This window comes from Pristiophorus japonicus, chromosome 5 (genome assembly GCF_044704955.1).
Source record: "Pristiophorus japonicus isolate sPriJap1 chromosome 5, sPriJap1.hap1, whole genome shotgun sequence".
NCBI lineage: Eukaryota > Metazoa > Chordata > Chondrichthyes > Pristiophoridae > Pristiophorus > Pristiophorus japonicus.
Genome location: NC_091981.1, coordinates 183,438,296 through 183,454,539, shown reverse-complemented (window position 1 = coordinate 183,454,539; position 16,244 = coordinate 183,438,296). Strand labels below are relative to the sequence as shown.

Genomic DNA, 16,244 nt, shown 5'->3' with positions numbered 1-16,244 from the left:
TGTAACAATTATTAGCATGTTATTGGGCCCTAGCAGAAACAGAAGGACAGACAGGGGTCGACAAAGTCAGTTTAAGACCAGACCTACCCATATTATCCTGGGGACTCTCAGAAAATGAGACACACAAAGTCAGGCGAGCGCAGCAAAGCTCCATGGTGCGCTAGAAATGGTATATCGCAGACAGAGCAAGTAAAGGAAAAGAAGGAATCACCTGACTACATGAGCATGTGGCTGAATACCCACAAACAGCTGAGAGTGAACTTACGCAGTCATCTGTCAGTTTAACCTCAGATTCACCGATCTCCTGGGGTGTGTCTTTTGAACAGTTAACACCTGAAGAACGTAGCCATGCCTGGTTCACAGATGACTCAGTGGTCTGGCGAAACCGCCTTCGGCGATGGCGAGCCGCTGCCTTCAATCCAAAAACCCAGACAATTGTGCATGATGAGGGCGTGGGAGGCTCCAGCCAGCTAGCAGAACTAGCAGCTGTAGTCCTTGCGTTAGAAGCGGAAAAGCAACAAGTACACATATACACTGACTCATGGGCAGTAGCCAATGGCATGGTGAGCTGGATGCGAAACTGGCATGAACATAACTGGCAAATAACTGGGAAAGACTTGTGGGGAAAGCACCTATGGGAACAAATATGGTCCAAAGCCCAGAAGATGAAAATAACTGTATATCATGTGGACGCTCACATGAAAAACACTTCAAAGACCTCTGAATATAATAACACCGTTGATAATATAGTCCGGGTACGGGCTGTCAAAGAGGCGGAAGAGGAAGAATATGGCCCACCACAAATCTGGACATTTAGGCATTCAGGGTACAATACAATGGGCACGAAATAGGGGGTTACTTTTGACTACGGACGGTGTTAAACAGATCATAAACACTTGTGAAATTTGTCAAAAGGTGAAGCATTTTCCCCTACAATGACAACCCGGTGCCCATATTAAGAGAGGGACTCAACCAGCACAAATATGGCAAGTTGATTATGTAGGACCTTTACCATTGAAACAACAGTTCCAATATTTGCTCACTGCTGTTGATACCTATTCTGGACTTTTGATAGCTTATCCAGTGACTAAAGCGCATCAACAAAGTACAATTAAAGGACTGGAGAATTTAATCACATACTACGGTGAGCCAGCAGAAGTACAGTCCGATAATGGGTCGCACTTCACAGGTCAAACAGTGCAACAGTGGGCGGTAGACAACGGGATCTATTGGATGTTTCACATACCTTACTATCCGCAAGCTGCAGGGTTACTAGAACGCATGAATGAACTACTTAAGCAACAGATTAAAATATTAATTCCCACTAACACATTACAAGGGTGGTTAAAGGTCTTACCATAGGCAGTGCGCAATCTGAATCAGGGGGGAACTCCCATAAGCCACATGTTAGGCAAAGTTAATGTCCCTACTATTGAAAAGGAAAATCAGACTCAGGACACAGTTTGTGAAGGAGGAAAAGTGTGGGTGCAGTACTTCCAGATACCCTTACAAGCAGGGGAAATCTTAGCGAAAGGAGAAGGAAACACATATTGGGTGCCCCTGACTGGTCAAGATATTCCTCTCTGTGTTGACAAGGGTAAATTGACTAAACGAGGCTGAAATTAATATACCTATGCTTCCTCCCACAGGAATTCTGTCCAAAATGGCGACTTACCAACTCGTGCTGGCAAATCTCTGTATCTCGTTATCTGTGACTGTGCTACTTCCATCCTCAAATACAGCATGGGATGGCCGTACAGGGTGGCGGATAGCTAACACTGATCGTACGCAAAACAATCAAGGGTGGATTGCATTGTTGGAACATTTTTAACGGGTGGTCCCCAAAAACATCCACCGCTTTGAAGCTGTTCATGCATCCTATCGTTGTTTTACTCGTCGCGTTATTACTGCATGTATGTATTCTTAGGTGTAGATTGCGGGCGCTGCTTGCGCATAATCAACGTGTACCTGATGCATTACGCCTTCAATTTGATTATATTACTTAGAATGTCTAAATATCAAGGGTGGATTGTATTGTATAGGTTAATCACATAGGGTTAATTGTGATATTTAGTCATTTACAGTGTGTCTCTATCCCATGCCCTGTAGAATGTTGTTGCTATAGAGAGGGAGGCGACCTTGGGACGCACACCAGTTTGTTATGAGACGGTCGGCATCGCAAGATCTCATGCTTTGTGGACGAGCACCTGGGGCCTTACAGATTAGGAGTTGGCCATAAGTCACATGCACCCATGTTTTGTTTAATAGTATAAAGGAGCGGCACTGTCCCATAGCTCTTCGAACTTCACCTTAGACCGTGATTCGCGAGTAGTGCCGGGACCCCCAATGCTCCAGACCAGCCGTCGTTGTGGAGTTCCCGACGAGCTGAAGGCCATGAGCATTGTTGCATCTTATCATACTTCTCTTTTCTTCGTAAACTGTATTATGATGTTTCTTTTCTCTCAGTAAACGGTGTTTTATTCTTTACTTCATTTGTCTTGTCTCTTATTTAACATTCATCCAGATCCCAAACCTGGGTCTATTATTATTGATCCAAAACACCGAACCAGTGTACACAGCTCCTCATACGACTTATCTGTGAGTTTCACCGGAGCCAGAAGATTCTTCATGAGGCTGTAGGTCGGTGCCCCGCAGACCGTGAGGAGGACCGCTCTCCTTTTTGCAGCACTTCCTTCTCCGTCCAGTTCGTTGGCTACAAAGTACTGGTCTAGCCGTTCGACATAGGCTTCCCATTCCTCACCCTCCGAGAACTTCTCCAGGATGCCCACAGTTTGCTGCATCTTTGTGTTGGATTCGTATTCTCGTCGCCAGTTATTGTGTTCCTAACACAGATGGGACTACACACAGGGAGGTTAAAGTAACAGTGACCTGAGTTTTTATTAAGACACTCCAAAGTCAGGAATAGGCCTTAAGGGCCGGCTTATATACAGTGCTCCCAAGAGATGCTGGGATCCCTTTGGACTTCAGGGCATGTGTTACCTGGTGGCGGAATATGGGAGTGCATGCTCCACAGATACACAACAGCGGTGGCCTGCGCATGCATCTCCACGAGCATCTGCTGTGACACCCAGGAGAAGTCCTCCATGAAGGCCACAAATACTGGAGATGATCGCGACTAATCGCGACCGCCTCCTCGCACAGTCGAATCAAGCCTTCTATGCGTTCGGCCAGGGTAGGCGTCTGCTCAACTCACTGACTCAACCTCCATGTGTGCCTTGGCATTGCCAGCTGCACGCTGCTGGGTCCCGCTGCCTCTTCAGTCGAAGACGATGACATTATTATGGCCGCAGGTCCTACAGGTGAAAGTTCCGCCGGGCTGATAGGGGCTTCCTCCACCATATCTTCATCAGCATCAGGATCATTAGATAACAGTTGGTCATCCTCCTCCTCCTCCTCATCCTCACCACTGTGAGGATCACCTGCATCCGGGGAGTACAGGTTGAGGTCTTCCTTCGCTGCGTATTGGTGTTGTTGGACCTGCAAAACACAATTGAGCTTATTGAGCTTATTAGAACGGAAGGGTACACATTCTTGTGCTGCGTAGGCATACGAAGCAGGATCAGCACTGCTACAATAAATGAGACCAAGAGAAATAATGTACATATGGTAGTAGATCTATGTAGAATCCAGTGGCACATAGAGGGGACAGAGAAGGGGACATAACATGACATCATTTGTATATTATAATTAAATGATGTTGCATTACTTTAACACTGCTGGACACATTACCCACATGATGCATGGGAGGGCTCTGCCTCACCACGAGTGGTGGCCGATCGACTGTGGCTCCCCACAAGTGTGGCTGCTCGCTCCTCGATGTCAGTCAGGGGCTGGAGCTGAGCAAGGCCCCCTCCGGTACGCCTCTGCTGTGCTCTGTTGTAAGAAATCTTCCTCTGCAAATGTGAAAAGAACATAATTGACTAGGTACTATCATGGAAAGACAACAATTTCCAACTATATATGTTAATAGAGTTTTTATCCACAATTGATGCACAGTTATAACAAAGATTGTGTTTAGGAGGTAATCCATGCTGGGTCACTGTGTAAGTGACAGCAGCCAGAGAGAGTTAAAAAGGGCACAGGTTCATCGCCCTGTCCAGATCTTAACAGGGAGTATCTGTAATACATGTATGAATAACAAGCTTAAATTCAATCCAGGAAATTACTTAAAATTATAATTACAATTTACATCAGTAAAATATAAATTGCTACTTACTCTTGCCGAAGCAACTAGGCTGTTCCAGCGCTTCCGGCACTGGTCGGACCCTCTTACCTCATGGGAAGCCGAGGAGACCACGTCAGCAATCCCCCCCCCCCCATATTTTGCGATAAACTCGGGGTGGGGGTCTTCCACAAGCACCCCGGGTTAATTGGCCCCACCAGGAGTGCAGCTCAGCAACGAGGGCCTCATTTGCTACATCGGAGAAAGGTTTTGCCCTCTTCGTCCCCCCACCCTCCACATCATGCTCCGATTCTGACATCTCTTTTATAATGATAATGATTTGTAATTGTATAAATCTTTATAAATCTCTTTCAGTCTTTTCTCTCTCCTCTCTTTCACTGCCTTCCTCCTCTCTCGGTATCCTCTCTCTCTCTCTCTGCTTCTCCCTTTGCCTTCTGCATATATGAGTATGACCCCCTGACCTCCCGAAACGCGGGAAAACCTGTCACCAAAAAAAAATGGCATGTGCAGAAGGCCATTTGCTAGGGAAGCTTTTGCCTTCCACATCACTGGCCTATTGCTTTGCCAATTTCACTTTGCTGGACTATCGCCGAGACAAAAATCGCGATCCAAAAAATGGGAGATGTGCCAGTGATCATGAAGGCTGACACATCACCAAGGTGGAACATCACCCATATTTTGGGCGATAGTCAGCAAAGTGGAAAGTCTAGCCCTAAATCTATAAAAGCAAAATACTGTGGATGCTGGAAATCTGAAATAAAAATAGAAAATTCTGGAAATACTCAGCAGGTCAGACAACATCTATGGAGAGAGAAACAGAGTTGACATTTCAGGTCAATAGACTAAACTTTACACTTTTGTGCAGATCGCCCAAAAATTGCCGTTATTTCCGACGTGGGCGGTAAAAATTGGGTTTTCAGACCGCCAGCTTCTCACCCATTCTCAAAGCACCTAGTCTCCATTTTTGAAATTGGGCGTTACCGCGAGCGACATGAAATGGACGGTAACGTTAAATCTCTCTGATCTTTTGCCATAAAGTGTCACCGTCCTTAGCAACGGCATGGCAACAATCAATTCTCATGATTCAGGAGGTCAAGGGTCATCATGATATGTGCAGAAGAGGAGACAGAGAGAGGGGGAGCTGGGAGGGACTGAAAGTTTTTGTGGTTATGGTGTGTGCTTGTTTGGCTGTTGTGGGAGGCATGAGGGAGATTCACCAGCAGCAGAAAAGCCTACTAAGCGCCAAGAACATAGTTGGCACCGAGATTTTATCCAACAAATAAGATATAACATGGAAGGGATGTTGGAGGCCCTGGAGCTGGTAGCTAGAAACACTGGTGGCAGAGGGCTCCCAGTGGTCCCTGAGCATGGCACTCCACCCCAAGGTGCTGCACCCCCATTGCCAACGACACATGAGAGCCAGGAGCAACATCTCGGAGCACGTTCCCACCTTTGGACCGTCATCTCCCGTAGCCGTCCAAGCAGCGATTCGGCTATCATCCATCCCCCCCGCCCCCCGCAATGAAGCATCGCCTGAGGACCTCCTCGGCCAGGCGGCTTAGAGTCAGGAGGGGAAGGGGAAGGGGAAGGGGTAGAGGTGGGGAGGAGAAGCAGGGGTGGGGGCGGGGAAAGTGTTGGTTTTTATAGAAACACTGATGATTTCAGACAAATGTTCGGTTTAAATGTTTTTTATTTAACAAAACCTTGTTGCACATTGGCTCAGATAGATAGCTGCACCGTTACAGGCTGATGATTCCTTAACATCAAAGGGTATAATTACACTTAACTTTAATCAACTTAAACTTTAACTGTCACCGAGGTGATGCCCACCATTTATGTACACCCAGCAATGTGTCAGCCTTGTAAATAACACCAATGTTCTTTCAGGCAAAGCGATCATTGATGAGCTCCTGATGTTAGGCTCTTGCAGCTATCATGCCACCACGGGCCCTTTCATGCGGTCTACGGGGGGGTGGGGACATGGCTTCAGCGTCAGCCTGATTGTCTGGGCCAATGTCAGCATCCGCCTCCTCATCCTCCTTTTCCTCTCTCTGGTGAGGTGGACTGTCAGAATCTTCATGCAATTCTTGTCCCCTCATGATAGCCAAGTTGTGTAACATGGAGCACACCACCACAAATTGAGCTACCTGCTCAGGGTGGTACTGAGTGGTCCAGGCATCTAAAGCGCTGCTTCAGCACTCCAATGGTTTTCTCCACGATATTGCAAGTTGCTCTGTGGCTCTCCTTGTATCGCCTCTCGGCTTCGGTGTGGGTGTCATTCAGGGAGGTCATCAGCGAGCTGGCGAAGCCATATCCTTTGTCACCAAGCATCCAGCATTGACCTTGTGGCTGACTGTTAAACAAATCAGATACAGCGCTCTCACGCAGGATGTGAGCATCATGGATACTGCCCGGAAATTTAGCATTCACTGCCATTATAATTTGCTGGTGGTCGACAACGAGTTGGACATTCAGGGAGTGGAATCCCTTGCGGTTCCTGAAAACCTCTGCATCCTGAAAAGGTGCCCGCATCGCGATGTGTGTACAGTCTATTGCTCCTTGCACCTTGGGGAAGTTTGCAAGTCTGGAGAATCCTAGAGCCCTCTCACTCTGTGCCTCCCTGGTCATAGGGAAGCTGATCAAGTCTCTACTGCGTGTGTACAGGGCTTCAGTGACCTGTCTAATGCAGCAATGTGTGGCATGCTGAGACAGACTGCAAATGTTGCCAGCTGAGGCCTGAAAAGAAACCGACGCGTAGAACGACAGTGCCGCGGTGACTTTGACCTCGACGGACAGTGCAGTACTGATGTGCTGGCAGGCTGCAGATCTCCCCTTATGAGCTGGCATACCTCAGTGATAATGTCTTTGTGGAAGCGCAGTCTCCGAAGGCAGGTGGCGTCGGGCAAGTCGAGGTAAGACCGCTTGTCCCTGTACTTGTAGGAGGTGTAATGTCTGGTCTTACATTGGGCATATAATGCTGTGGCGCGTACCATCGGTTATCTCGAGTTTGCAGCATGTCATTAGTCATCAAGAGAGGGTGAGAAAGGACAGGTCCCACTGCAATAGTTCTCTGTTTTCCACCAATTGGTCACAAAGAAGGAATGTCCTGACGAAGACACCTATTAAATTCCAATCATTCACAGTATAGTAAAGATGTTTGTACAGATGTTCACATCACCTCCAAAGGCCTCCAGAGTACAACCGAACTCCCCTGAAGTTGAAGCAGAGCAGCCTTTTAAAGGATGCGACATGTGATGTAGAACATGGCGTCCATAACACTGTGATTAGTTCCGGTTAGTTCCACTTTTTCCGGGCGGTTTATTGGGCGAGCGATATTGTGGGCGATATGTGTGTGAGGTGGCGAAAGTGACACTGGACGATCTCCTGGCCGTTAGTTTCGGCAAATGTGATCTTTATGACAAAAAAAAGTGGGCGGTTGGTATTATTGAATCTCAGCGTTAATTCCGTGCGGATGCTAACGCTGGGCGATATTATGGGCATTGATTTCACCCATTCTGATGATTCTGCCCCAAAAAAGTGGGTGGGCGGTATTATTTTTTTCCAGGCATTACGCACATGGAGAAAGTAACGTTCCGTGATAGGGTTCCGAAAAATGCTTGTCAGTTTCATTTTGTGGCTAAATGGCCGATATATGGGCGTGTTACGTCATTTCAGCTGTAAAATGGATGTTAAGTGGGCGTTAAGCAGGCAAAAAAAGTGGAAAATCTAGCTCAATGACACTTCATCAGAATTATTATTACTTTAAACTGATTTGAATTTTATGGAAAAAAGAGGTAATTCCTCAAAATAAAAATTCTTTAAAATTTGTTATAAACAAATTAATATTGCATGCGTTTTATATTGTTATAACAGTTATTTGTTTTGCATGTTTATGAAATTCTTAAATCAAACATTAAATAACTGTTGCATGGCATTTGTCTAAGATAATTTATCAAATAATCTCGGCCCAAAAATGCCAACAATATATGGCCCAGAAATTGCGGTTGGAGGCTTTCTGCAGACGGATGCCTCCAACCACAGCAATTTCTACGGAAGTACCTAGTGGCCTGGGAGGTTCGGGGACTTCTGGTCCTGGGCCTCTATGTGAAGGCCTGCGAAGAGGCCCACGTATCCCAGGAGTGCATGGGCTTCGTATGCGTCACTGGGATCACGTGGGCTGGTCCAACCTATCAGAGTCGGGGTATTCCCATTCATACTTAATGGTGAGTTGCAATATATAAAATCACCACAAGTATGAACGTGAATACCCCCAAAAACACACGAATGCTGAAAATAACTATTAAAAAAATCACATATTTCAAATGAATAAAAGTGGAATTTAATTAATTATTTTAAACAAAAATTACATTTTTTGAAAAATATATTTACATATTTTAAACATTACCTTATTTAAAATGAATGTTTTAGAATTTGAAATGTTTAAATTATTTTTTTTTTTAAATGGATTTTTTTGTAGTTTAAAGGGGGCCGACATTGCCCACCACTGGAAATGGGGCACACCCACCCCGTTTCTAGTGTTTTTACCACCTCGGTGGATGAGGTGGCCTCTTGAGGGAAATTCCGATCTTTGGCTCTTTTTTTCCGGTGGGCCGGAAGTTGGTCATAATGGGGGCGGATATGTGGCGGTGAACAGACTCGAGGGGCGGAGGTTGGGGGGGGTTAGGGTGGCCGTCACTGTCAGTCATCAGCATAGCGCTGATGATGTCATCACGGCACCACATCACCATGGCTCTCCCCTTCACTTAAAGGGGAGAGCCTGTGCGATTTTTAAAGATCAGTCCACTGGGCCACCAGGGAGGGGGTGGCAGGCTGCCTGTTGGCGGCCCGGCCAAACCCAGGCACATAATTGTCAGGCTGATCTGGGAGCCGGCCGTCAAAAAAAAACATAGTGGCAGCAGCAGTGCATCCTCCCCTTTAATGTGAGCCTCACTGCCATTTTAGAAGGCCACAGCATCACAGGACCACCTGAAGAAAACAGTTTTTGGCACCGCCCAGCGGGAGGAAGATTTTCTCAGTGGGATTTCGCCGTCGGTGGGGAACATCGGCATTGCGCACTCTGATGACACACTTAGGACAGATCAGCAGCAGCGGAACAGTGGGGGGGGGGATACGGGTCACCGCCGGGATACCACAGGAATGGAATTTTGATAATGGCAGCCATTACCCGAACAGTTGCCGGCCATTGCACTCCGCAGCATAGCCGCCGATTTCCGATGGTAACAGGCCTTCAGGAAAGAGGCAATTTCGGCCCCTAAAAGACTTACACTGATAAAAGCAAGCTTTAGGCCTGCTTTGATCAGTTGTAAGAATTTGAAGGGCATTTGCTGGGCAGGAGCTGGGCAAATAGCCAAACTCTCCACCTGCAGAGGCCCTTTACATTCGGATGTGGTGGATCTGTCATGAGGATTCTCGACAGATCGCGAGTTCCGGGTTTAGGCGCATGCACTTTGAATACCTACACCCGGAACTTGCGGGGCCCCTAAGGGCACATGCGCACCTTGTATGGGCCTGTAGGGGCTGCGAATTCACGCCTGATGTGTTGAATTTTGCATTAAAAGGGAATCATATTCTATGAAATGTGTTTAAAGGTTTCAAATCAACCACATTTTGCTGCTCTTTCAGTTGTTCATGCTCTGGGTAAATTGCACTCTGTCCTTGACAGTCCCCTAGTTTTAATATTATTTATGGGTAAAAATCATTGCTATGCTAGTTGTCTCAATTTTGTTTTATTTACCATTCATGTGATGTCGTTTTTTTATTTGAATTTTGCAGTACTGACATCAGGTATTCATTACACAACCTGTACACTGGAGACCAATCTAGAATTATTGATTTAATTAATCTATAAGAAGCAAAACACGGAAAGTAAATTCTCCACAAAGAATTTAGCAAACATTGCATTTCCCATAATAAAGAGAAAGATTGGAAGTGCTGAAAGTCTGAAATAAAAACAGAAAATGCTGAAAATACAAAGCGGGTCAGTCAGCATAGAATCATAGAATCATAGAAATTGACAGCACGGAAGGAGGCCATTTCGGTCTATTGTGTTCTGCGCTGGCCGACCAAGAGCTATTCAGCCTAATCCTACTTTCCAGCTCTTGGTCTGTAACCCTGTAGGTTACAGCACTTGAAGTGCAAATCTAAAGATCTTTTAAATGTGGTGAGGGTTTCTGCCTCTACCATCCTTTCAGGCAGTGAGTTCCAGACCCCCGCCACCCTCAGGGTGAATAAATTTCCCCTCATATCTCTTCTAAACCTTCCCCTAATTACTTTAAATCTATGCCCCCAGGTTGTTGACCCCTCTGCCAAGGGAAACAGGTCCTTCCTATCCACTCTATCCAGTCCCCTCATAATTTTATACACCTCAATCAGGTTTTCCCTCAGCCTCCTCTGTTCCAAAGAAAACAGACCCAGTGGGCTAGAGTTTCCTCTAAAATCGCCCATTTACTGTCACCCAGTTACCACCCAGAATGACAAGTTTCCTCTAAAATCGCCCATTTACTGTCACCCAGTTACCGCCCAGAATGACAAGTTTCCTCTCAAATCGCCCATTTACTGTCACCCAGTTACCGCCCAGAATGACAAGTTTCCTCTCAAATCGCCCATTTACTGTCACCCAGTTACCGCCCAGAATGACAAGTTTCCTCTCAAATCGCCCATTTACTGTCACCCAGTTACCACCCAGAATGACAAGTTTCCTCTCAAATCGCCCATTTACTGTCACCCAGTTACCACCCAGAATGACAAGTTTCCTCTCAAATCGCCCATTTACTGTCACCCAGTTACCGCCCAGAATGACAAGTTTCCTCTCAAATCGCCCATTTATCGCCCAGATACCGCTCGGCGCTAAATTCCAGTCATTATCACCGGATGATTTTCTATACTGTCCGCCCACGTATTACCACCCAAATACCGCCCAAAATTCACCACCGGACCTTAATACAGTCCTGAAAAAGCAGGTCTTACTGGATCTTAAGTGGATCTTAAGTGGGCGGTATGGACACAGATCTGACAGGTTTGTTTGATATTGCACAGATCATTATAGTTCTCCACAGTTTGATGTACTTTTAAATGGATTGTAGTATTTTCTAATGTTAGGCAATAATATCTAATAAAGACTGATTTACTCCTTTAGTCTCTCTCACTCACTAGTCTCACTCACATTAGTTTCTCTCACCCCCCAGTCTCTCTCACCCTCCAGTCTCTCTCACCCCCCAGTCTCTCTCACCCCCCAGTCTCTCTCACCCCCCCAGTCTCTCTCACCCCCAGTCGCTTCTCACCCCGCAGTCTCTCTCACCCCGCAGTCTCTCTCACCCCGCAGTCTCTCTCACCCCGCAGTCTCTTTCATCCCCCAGTCACTTCTCCCCCGTCTCTCACCCGCCCAGTCTCTTTCCCCCCCCACCCCCAGTTTATCTCACTTCCCAGTCTGTCTCACCCCCTACAATGATCTCACCACCTCCCACAGCGAGCTCTCCCACACCTGCCCCCCCCCCACAGCGATCTCTCTCCCCCTCCCCCAGTCACAATGATCTCACACCACCCCTTCCGCACAGCGATCTCACTCTCCCCCTTCCCCACGGCGATCTCTCTCCCCAACCCACCCCCCCCCCCACAGCGATCTCACTTCCCCCCTCCCCACAGCGATCTCACTCTCGCCCCCCCTCACCACAGCGATCTCTCTTCTCCATCCCCCCCCCACCACCCCACACAATGACCTCAGGCCGGCATATCTTGGGGGTGGGGGGGGGCGGATCTTGACAGCCACGCACGCGTGTGCACAACTTGGGAGCCGAAGATTCCCGAGTCGATAGGCCTACTCTGCCACACACCGCTCGCTGCACTTCGCTCCCTCACCGCTTTGCCGCCGCCGACATGGAGCACTCAAAAACCACGGGAGCGCGCATCAGCGGCATTCCGGTAGTTGAAAAAGACGTAACTGCCGGAACACCGCTAAGGATCAGGCGGGGGTGATTTAAAAGGAAAATCCAGTTCAGCATCTCCAATCTTTCCTCACAGCCAAAATTCTCCAGTCCAGGCAACATTCTTGTAAATCTTCTCTGCACCCTTTCCAGTACAATCACATTTTTCCTGTAATGTGGTGACCAGAACTGCACACAGTACTCCAGCTGCGGCCTAACCAGTGTTTTATACAGTTCACGCAAACCTCCTTGCTCTTGTATTCCATGCCTCGACTAATAAAGGCAAATATTCCATATACCTCCTTAACCACCTTATCTACCTGGCCTGCTACCTTCAGGGATCTGTGGACATGCACTCCAAGGTCTCTTTGTTACTCTACACTTTTCAGTGTTGTACCATTTAATGTGTATTCCCTGGCCTTTTTAGACCTACCCAAATGCATTACCCCACACATATCCAGACTGAGCAAAGAAAAAAGACAGGATTAGTGTTAGTTGCTCATAGCCTTAATTTAAGTATAGTCTCTGCATCTCCATCTCTCACCTGGGCAGTCTCCAGGCCATGTACTTCTTTGAAAATAGTCCAAGCAGTGCCCCTCCTGTTATGTATGTAAACTTTATAATAGTGTAATACTTGCCACCAGGGGGCGCACCTGTTGGAGACCCAAGGGTCACCTGCAAACCCCGTGCAAGCAAATATAAAAGGTTGTCTGCCATGCTGCTTCAGCACTCTGGAGTTTGATTAAAGAGACTAAGGTCACATCAGTTTGAGCTTACAGCATACAGTCTTGTGGAGTTATTCTGAACATAACAATTGGCAACGAGTAACAGATCACAAACTTCCATGCGGTTATGGCTGCCAAGTTGTTCACCAAGCTGGATCTAACCTCTGCATACATGACACAGGAGCTGGCTGAATCTTCGAAAAGATTGACGTGCAGCAACACACACAAAGGACTGATCATATACCACAGATGTCCTTTTGGGATTCGCTCGGCTGCTGCCATCTTCCAGAGGAACATGGAGAGACTGCTGACATTGGTTCCGCGCACCGTTGTGTTTCAAGACGATATCCTGATCACTGATCGTGACACCACCGAACACTTGCACAACCTGGAAGAGGTTCTAAAGAGACTGGACAGAGTGAGACTCAGGCTGAAACGCTCCAAGTGTGTTTTCCTGGCGCCAGAGGTCGAATTTTGGGGAGAAAGATTGCGGCAGATGCCATCAGACCCACAGACTCCAAGACGGAGGCCATCAAGAATGCACCCAGACCACAGAATGTGACAGAGCTGCGTTCTGTCCTTGGACTCCTCAACTATTTTAGTAACTTTCTACCCGGGTTGAGCACTTTACTGGAACGTTTGCATTTATTACTACGTAAGGGGGACGACTGGGTTTGGGGTAAATCTCAAGAGACAGCCTTCGATAAGGCCAGAAACCTGCTATGTTCTAACAAGTTATTTGTATTTTATGACCCGTGTAAAAGTTTAGTACTATTTTGTGATGCATCGTCGTACGGGGTTGCTTGTGTGTTACAGCAAGCCAATGTGTCAGGCAAACTACAACTGGTTGCATATGCATCCAGAAGTTTAACTAAGGCTGAAAGAACCTACAGTATGGTTGAGAAAGAAGCATTAGCATGCGTATACAGGGTTAAGAAAATGCACCGATACCTATTTGGACTCCGGTTCGAGCTCTAAATCGACCACAAACCATTCATTTCGCTGTTTTCAGGAAGCAAAGATATTAACACCAATGCTTCTTCTTGCATCCAAAGATGGGCACGAACATTATCTGCCTATAACTATGTAATCCGCCACAGACCAGGCACTAAGAACTGTGCTAATGCCCTCAGTCGGCCCACCCGCAGATTTGCTTCTTGTAAATGGATGGTTTTGAGAGCGAGGGGTCACCCGTCACGGCTCGCCAGATCAAGACTTGGACTAGCCAGGACCCTGTGCTATCACTTGTAAAAAAACTGCGTCCTTAATGGGAGCTGGTCAGCTGTTCCCGGGGAAATGCAAGACGAAATTAAGCCGTTTTACCGATGCAAGAATGAAATGTCCATCCAATCGGATTGTCTCCGATGGGGGAATTGCGTGGTTTTGCCAAAAAAAGGCAGGGAAATATTTATTCGCGACCTACACAGTACCCATCCAGGCATAGTCATGATGAAGGCTATCGCCAGACCGCAAGTTTGGTGGCCCAGCATTGACTCGGAATTGGAGTCATGCAGACACCAATGTAACACTTGCTCACAGTTGAGCAATGTACCAAGGGAGGCCCCACTGAGTCTGTGGTCATGGCCTTCCAAACAGTGGTCCAGGGTCCATGTAGATTTCGCTGGCCCCTTTCTGAGAAAGATGTTTCTAGTAGCAGTGGACGCTTACTCAAAATGGATTGAATGTGTAATAATATCATGTACGTCCACTACCACCATTGAAAGCCTCCGGACCATGTTTGCCACCCATGGTTTGCCCGACATCCTTGTTAGTGACAATGGACCATGTTTTACCAGCTCGGAAATCAACGAGTTCATGACCTGCAATGGCATCAAACATCTCAGGTCTGCCTTGTTTAAGCCCGCATCCAACGGTCAAGCGTAACGGGCAGTCCAATCTATCAAGCAGAGCTTGAAACGCATGACGGACAGTTCCCTGCAGACTCGGTTATCTCAGGTTCTGCTCAGCTACCGCACGCAACCCCACTCGCTTACCGGGGTTCTCCCGGCAGAATTATTACTGAAGAGTGCACTCAAAACCAGGCTCTCCTTAGTCCGCCCGGATCTGAACGACCATGTAGAAACCCGGCGTCACCGGCATAAAATGTACCACAATCGCGCGGCTGTATCGCGTGACATTGAAGTTAATGACCCTGTATTTGTTCTTAATTACGGTCATGGTCCCGAATGGGCTTCTGGCACTGTTTTAGCCAAGGAGGGGAATAGAGTGTTTGTTGTCAAACTTCTGAATGGACAAAAGTGCAGAAAGCACTTGAATCAGACCAAACTGCGATTCACTGACAACCAAGAACAGTTTGAAGAGGTCATTACCATCATTGATCCAGCAACACACACCCAACCAGCAATCGACCTCGCTGTCAACCACGAGGATGAACCCACCATGCCTGACAGTCCGATCAGACCAGTCACACCGCAGTGCAGCAATGATCCGACCGACTCACCCATACCAGGACTTCAACTCAGGCGATCAACCCGGGAACGAAGAGCCCCGGATCGCTCGACTTGTAAATAACTTGTATCTAAGACTTTGGCGGGGAATGATGTTATGTATGTAAACTTTATAATAGTGTAAGACTTGCTACCGGGGGCGCACCTGTTGGAGACCCAAGGGTCACTTGCACACCCCATGCAAGCAAGTATAAAAGATTGTCTGCCATGCTGTTTTAGCACTCTGGAGTTTATTAAAGAGTCTAAGGTCACATCAGTTTGAGCATACAGCATACAGTCATGTGGAGTTATTCTGAACATAATACCTCCAACATAGCACCTCCTTCACCTGGGCGAACTGGTTCTCAATGTGAACTTTGCTTTTGAATGCACTCAATTCTTCCAGATAATAAGTGTTACTATGCGAACCCAGAGGTCCCAGCTACGCCTGTTTTTTTTGTAGGCTATGTGGAATACTCTTTGTTACAATGCAAATCAGGCCCCCTCCAGGGCCTCACCCGCCCGAAGTGAAATGGACTGACCCCACCATATTTTCCTGAGCTAGCCTAATGTGTTGTGTGTCTTCCTCTGTTCACTTGAACAAGAATACTTATCAGCTTTGTCAGTTCCTGTTGAAAGTATGAAAGAAATGTGGCTTCGCAATGTTTAAGAACATAAGAACATAAGCAATAGGAGCAGGAGCAGGCCATTTGGCCCCTCGAGCCTGCTCCGCCATTCAATAAGATCATGGCTGCTTTGATCCTGGCCTCAATTCCACTTCCCTGCCCACTCCCCATAACCCTTGACTCCCTTATCTTTCAAAAATATATTCAATGACTCAGCCTCCACAGCTCTCTGGGGTAATGAATTCCAAAGATTCACGACCTTCTGAGAGAAGAAATTCCTCCTCCTTTCCGTTTTAAATGGG

The 16,244-nt window shown here is 47.1% G+C and overlaps 1 long non-coding RNA gene across 1 annotated transcript in view; it reads right to left on the bottom strand.

Annotated features, from left to right (window-relative positions):
• Positions 1-3,110: 3,110 nt before the first annotated feature.
• LOC139263934 (uncharacterized) overlaps positions 3,111-16,244 on the bottom strand; it is a 29,863-nt gene continuing 16,729 nt past the window's right edge. Inside the window, exons 2-3 of the long non-coding RNA XR_011593252.1 lie at positions 3,751-3,914; positions 3,111-3,498 (exon numbers count right to left, since the gene is read on the bottom strand). This is a non-coding gene — a long non-coding RNA (uncharacterized lncRNA). The remainder of the gene's footprint in view (positions 3,499-3,750; positions 3,915-16,244) is intronic.